We start from the raw sequence: 6,888 nt of genomic DNA, 5'->3' as shown, positions 1-6,888 counted from the left end.
AGTCTTTTATTGGATATACTATTAGCATATGTTTTCTCCGATTATGTGGATGGTCTTTTCACTTTCATCATGATCCTTTGAAACACATCAAACCAAACAAAAGGTTAAAAATAATTTGAATCAAGTCCAATTCATGTATTATTTTCACATCCAGGTACATTTACTTTAAATTGGAAAATTAATACAATAAGCTTTAAAACAATCAAAATTGAAGCAAAAAGAAAAAAGCCATCTTATTCCAGGGTATCCAAGTGGGTAAATTTACACAGGCATTTGAAATTCACACAAGGAACAATTGAAAGCAACAGTAACACCCTTCCTGTCTCTGATAGATAGGTGTTGTCCATCTGTGCTCCATGTGTGCACTGTAGCAAGGGTGTGGCCAACACTGGGCATTCCTGCATGGAGACCTGCCATACTAAAAGGGTGACCAAAGCTAGGCAACACCTCTGTGACCCAGAAGGATGTTTAAATGTTGTGAAGGGGAAGTGTAAATAGCTCTTTCCAGATGTAACATAAAGGTAAATAAGGAGATCCATGAAATGCGTTCAAGAGATTTTTGGGAATGCTGAGGATGTAATGTCTAACGAAATTAGACAAAGTTTCCAAAAATACTAAATCCCAGCTTTGTTCAGCTGACAGCCAACCACAGAGTGGCTCCTTTAAAGCGATAGAACATTTAGTCTGTGTGGGGTTTTTACTTGGTATTTTCCTCATTAAACTTCTCAGAGGTGCTCACTCTGGTTTTATCCACAGGTTAAAATCATCTTTGGTAAAGGTGAACAAGAAATACCACATTGTCCCTAAAACATGCCAGCCAATACGATGTTGGCATGGTGATAATAAAAGCCAAGACCTGGTCAATGAATGTGCTTGCAGCTTTATAGGTAAATGCTTTCCAAGGTAGATGTAAAACTGACTTTATCTTGTAATTCATAAAGCTGAGGTAACGTAAGACAAAGGCAGAAGCATATTCCATCAATTGACAAAACTGATAATTAATCGAGAATACCAACTTGTATTCTTGAGATGCAGGAGCACATACATAGCACCTCAGATACACACAGGGTACGGTAAGTGTGACATGACCTGAGTATCACATTCCTTGGTTTCCCATTCAGAGTCACTGCAAGCGCCAAACTGAAATTCAGGTCTTGGGTCTCTCCAAAGAACGGTCATTTGCTGTCTCTAGTTCAGTTGCTATAGTGCAATGCTTGCTGGGATAAGGACTAGCAAATTCATCTTCTCTTTTAGAAGGAAAAGTAATGTAACCACGGTGCAAAAACAGAGCCAAATCATTGCTTTGGTGGATATTGCAGTCGTGCTCTTGTTTTTCCTTCAGAAACTGATGTCATTTTTTGAAGCCAAACAGTCGAAAAGAAGATGAAATTCAGTCAAAAAGAAGGTCGAAGTTGGTATCTGCAAAAATTCCTTTCACCTCATCAGCAACTGTCTTTGAAAACCCAAACTGCTACAAGGAGAACATAGAATCTTGCTCATGAATCCTGAAGGATATTCTCCCCAGTGAGATCTTTTTGAGGACACTGTGACAGGTAGCCCAATAGTAGGATGATTTATGATCATCAAATCCTTCACTTCATTGCTCAGCTGAACTATGAACAGAATAGGGAAGTAACATACATTTTTTTTTTCTAACTGGATCATCTTAACCTATCCATGCACATCAGCAGGAAGAGAGAACTTATCAAAGACAATGTCATCTGCCACCAAATTTAGTGTTATTCTTGGTCTCTAGTGAAAAACAGTTTCATTCAAGGCATTTGTCCACTTCTTTTCAACTTCCATTTGCTGTGTAGCAGGTCCCCCAAAGAGCAGATTGATTGCTTTGGGTTTTGTGATTGTGCAAGAAATAAGAGGATTTATAAGGTGCTTTCCCATTACACTAAAAATACTTCCCGTTACACTAAGATAAATTGCCAGCTTGATAGAGAGCAATGTAGGTATACAGCATCCCCTTATTTCTTGTTTTCTTTGGTTCAGAAACATGAACTGTCCTACCACATTTGGACTCCACATCAAAGTCTTGCATATTCAATACCAAATAGGCATTATTCTCAGCATCGTGTTTGAACCTGTGGTGGTATTTACAATCGGCTGATATTTGGGCCTCCTGGTCAGGTAAAGTTGGATGGAGTTCTGTTACAGGCACATGGGAGGGTGTAGACATGGCCATCCATGGGGAACACACTGCTGAGCCACAAAAGAGCTGCAGTCACTTCACAAGGTGTCTCAGCTGCTGGTTGTCCGCATCCCACCCCCCATCATATACACTGTTACTGCTGCAGAAGAACCAAAACCTTGGGTACTGCTGTTGAACTCTCCGGGCCCTGCATGATTCCACTTGCCATTGGTTTCATCTAAGTGCTACAGATCTGCTTAGCAAACCCTAATTATCTATGTTACCTTTTGTTACTGATCTTTTGTTGTCATATTTAGTTTCTTTGCCAAATCTAAATTCATGAAGATTTACTTCTATATTTTTGAGAGTTTTGTAGTTTTAGCTTTTATATTTAGATCTTGGATCCACTGTGAGTAAATTTTTGTATGTGTTGTGAGGTAAGAGCCCAACTTCATTCTTTTACATATGGTGTTGATCTCAGCATCATTTGTTAAAGGTTATTCATAAAATGACCTTTAAACTTTTGTGGGAAAACACTTGACTGTAGATTAACTTCTGGATTCCCTTTTGTAGACTATTGATCTGCATGTCTACCCTAATGCAACGTTGTTTTGATTACCACTGTCACTGCTTTGTAGTAAGTTTTGACATGGGGAAGTGTGTGTCCTCCTGCGTTTTTTTGTTTTTGTTTTTTTTAATTTTCTTCAAGATTGCTTTTGCTATTTTGGGTCCCTTGCATTTCTACTTGAATTTTATAATTAGTTTGTCAATTTCTACAAAGTTTTCTGAGATTCTGACAGGGATTGCATTGAATCTCTGGATCACTTTGGAGAGGCATTACCATTATAAGTCTTTTGGTCCATGAACATGGGATCTTTTTCTATTTATTGAGATCTTTAAAATAATTTCTAACAATGTTTTGTAGTTTTCAGAATATAGTGTTATAGTTTTGTTACACTTAATGCAATTTTTTAAAAGTTTTTATGTATTTCCTTTTTTAGTAATCTCTATAACCAACATGAGATTTGAACTCACAACCCTGTGATCAACAGTGACTTACTCTTCCAACTGACTTAGCCAGGCACTCCACATTGAATCCTGTTTGTATTTTTTTTGATGCTATTGTAAATGGAATTTCTTTATTAAATATATTTTCAGATTGTTCACACAAATGTTTAGAAATACAAATGGTTTTTCTATATTGACCTGTATCTCACAACCTCACTTGAATTCATTTATTGGTACTAATAGTTTTTTAGTGAATTCTTTGATGATTTATTGTGTACGAAAGCATCTGTGGATAGAGGTGGTTTACTTCTTTTCTAATCTGGATGCCTTCCATCTCCCCACCCCCCTACCACTCTTTCCCTAATTTCTCTGGCTTGAATCTGCAATACAACGTTGAATACAGGCAGTGGGACTGGACTTCCTTGTCTTCTTCATCATGAAGGAAACACAGCAAGTCTTCTTCCATTAAGTCTGATATGAGCTGTGAGTTTTCAAGTTTAGAAAGTTTTTTTCTTTCTTAGTTTGCTGAATGTTTTCTTCATGAATGTATGTTAGGTTTTTTTGTTGCTGCTGTTATTTGTTTTCAAGTAATTATGCTGCATGCATGGAGATGATCTTTGCAGGTTTTTTTTTTTTCTAATTCTATCAATATGAGTGCTATTGCATTAATTGATTTTTGGATATGAAACAACCTTTCCATCACTGGGGTAAATTCTACTTGGTCATGGTATATAATTCTTTATATATGTTGTTGGAATCATTTTGCTAGGATTTTGTTGAGGATTTTGCATCCATACTCATAAGAGGTATTAGTATGTAGTTTTCTTTCCTTGTGATTTCTTTGTCTGATTTTGATATAATACTGGCCTCATAAAGTAAATTGAGAAGTGTTCCTTCCTCTTCTATTTTGTGGAAGTTTGCAAAAAAATTGTATTCTTTGAACATGTGGTAGAAATCAGGAGTGAAGTCATCTGGACTTGGTCTTTTCTATGTTGGTAGTTCTTTTGTTTGTTTGTTTTGTTTTGTTTTTAATTGATAAAATTTTGGCACTTGTAATTCTAATCAAATTGTCTATTTCATCTTGAGTCAGTTTTGGTAGTTTATGTCATTCTAGAAATTTGTGTTTTTTACCTAGGTCAGCCGGTTTGTTGGCATACAGTTGTTCACAGTATTGCTTTACATTACTTTTTATTTTTGTAAGATTGGTAACAATATCCTTTCTTTCATTTCTGATTCATTTCAGTCTTCTCTCTTTTTCCTTTGGTCGAACTAGTTAAACATTTGTCAGTTTTGTTGATCTTTTCAAAGAACCATGGTTTGGTTTCATTGATTTTATTGTTTTCCAATTCTCTACTTCATTAATGTTTTATTTAATTTCTATTCTTCCTTTTTTTCTTGCTTTAGGTTTAGCTTGCTCTTCTTTTCCTAGAGGGTTAACTAGATTGTTAGGTTATTGATTTGAGATTTTTCTTTTTTCTTAATACAGGGATTTATAGCTGGAAATCTTTTTCTAAGCACCACTTTACCCACATTTCATAAGTTTTCATATGTTATATCTTTATTTTCATTCATTTAAAATTACTTTCTGATTTCCCTTTTGATTTTTCTTTGACCTATTGGTTACTTAGACAAGTGTTTTTTAAAATTTCCATAAGGTTGCAAGTTTCCTGAAATATCAACTGTTGTTGATTTCTAATGTAATTCCATTATTTTCAGAGAACATAGTTTCTTTATTTTTTTTTAATGTTTATTTTTGAGAGAGAGAGAGAGAGAGAGAGCATGAGTGGAGGGGCAGAGAGAGGAGGAGGCACAGAATCCAAAGCAGGCTTCAGGCTCTGAGATGTCAGCACAGAGCTCAATGTGGGTTTGAATTCACAAGCCATGAGATCATGACCTGAGCTGAAGTCAGCCACTTAACAGACTGAGCCACCCAGGTGCCCCAAAGAGAACGTATTTTATTTTATTTTCATTATTTCAATTAATTGAGCTGTCTTTTGTGGCCTTAGTGCATGGCCCAACCTAGAGAATGTTCTATATGTCCCTGAAAATAAAGAATATTCTGTTGTTGGGTCATATGTTCTGCAGCTTTCTGTAAGATCCAGGTAGCTTATAGTATTGTTCAAGACTTTTATTTCCTTGTTGGTCTTGGTCTAGTTGTTATGTACATTAATGAAAGTGGATGTTATGGGTTGAATTGTGTCATCTTAAAAAGGATATATTGTTATCCTAATCCCCAGTACCTTCAATGTGAAAACAGAGCTTTTGCATACTTAATGAAGTTAAGATGAAGTAGTTGGGCTTTAATCCAGGACCTTAATACAGTATGATTCGTGTGCTTGTATTCAGAGGAAAACTTGGACACAGTCACAGATACACAGGGAGAATGACACATGCAAACACAGAGAAACCCAGACAAAGAGGGAAGATAACCATGTGAAGATTGAGGCAGAGATTAGAGTTATGCCCAAAGTCAAGGAACACCTTGGGCTATCAGAGGCTGGAAGAGACCAAAAGACCTATGGATTTTGGAGAAAGCATGATCCTGCCAACACTATGGTTTTGAACTTCTAACCTCCGGAACTGTAAAACAATAGAGCTATATTTCATTAGTCATCTGGTTTGGGATGACTGGTTTGGGACTTTTTTTATGGCAACTCTAGCAAACTAATACATTAGAGCATTGAAGTCTCCAGTGGTTATTGTTGAATTGTCCATGTCTTCCTTGACTGTGTTATTTTTGCTTCATGTATTTGATGCTCTCGTATTAAGTGAATATATTTTATAATTACCATATACTCCTTATAAATTAGCCTCTTTATTATTATAAATATATCTATCTCTAGTAACATTTTTTTTGTTTTAGCATCTATATTTCTTCTTATTAATTAGCCATTGCAGCTTTCTTGTGGTTGATGTTTCATTAATGAAATTAAGATGCTAAATTAGGAAATATTCACTCAATACAAACAAAAACAGTAAAAAATACAGAATAAAAAAGATGAGATATATGCAAAAAAATGTGAAATGACAGCTATAATATTCAATAACTATTGTGGAAATGATTAAAAGTAAGAAGTCTCAACTCCTCAAAATTCTGAAAGATTTTGTGTAGAACTGGAATTATTTCTTCTTGAAGGTGTTTGGTAAAATTTCCTAGGGAAATCATCTAGGCCTGGAGTTTCTTTGAAAAATGGGTTTTAATGTCCAAACCAGTTTCTTTGATAGATTTTGGAATATTAATTTGTGTACTAATTATATTAACTCTGAGTAAGATATAATGGTTTGTGTCTTTTAAAGAATTCTTCTGATTCATCTAAGTTGTTGACTATTGGAATGAAGTTGCTCATAATATTCCCACAGCAAAGTTTTTAATATTTGTATGCTGTGTATTGATGATCCCTCTCATTTGTGATATTGGTAATTTGTGTCTTCACTTTTTTTTTCTTGCTCAGTGTGCTTGGAGATTTAATAATTTTATTGTTTAAAAGAACTAGCTTTCGTTTCATTGAGATATCTATTATTAAATTTTATTTCTATATCATTGCTTTCCTCTCTGATCTTGATTATTTTTCTTCTTTAATTTGATCTTCTTTTTCTAGTATCTAAAGTTGGACACTAAGGCATTGATTTGAGAACTTTTTTTCATTTTTAACCTAGTTATTTAGCAACTATAAAATTTTTTTCTAAGGACTACTTTAGCTGCTATCCAATAAATTTGGATAAAGTGTTGCTTGTTTGAG

General features: G+C 34.9%; 1 pseudogene; it reads right to left on the bottom strand.

The window, feature by feature from the left end:
• Positions 1-697: 697 nt before the first annotated feature.
• Positions 698-2,198, bottom strand: LOC122475927 (annotated as a pseudogene).
• Positions 2,199-6,888: the final 4,690 nt, after the last annotated feature.

This window comes from Prionailurus bengalensis, chromosome E4 (assembly GCF_016509475.1).
Source record: "Prionailurus bengalensis isolate Pbe53 chromosome E4, Fcat_Pben_1.1_paternal_pri, whole genome shotgun sequence".
In the NCBI taxonomy this organism is placed as follows: domain Eukaryota; kingdom Metazoa; phylum Chordata; class Mammalia; order Carnivora; family Felidae; genus Prionailurus; species Prionailurus bengalensis.
This window is presented reverse-complemented; position numbering and strand designations above follow the sequence as displayed.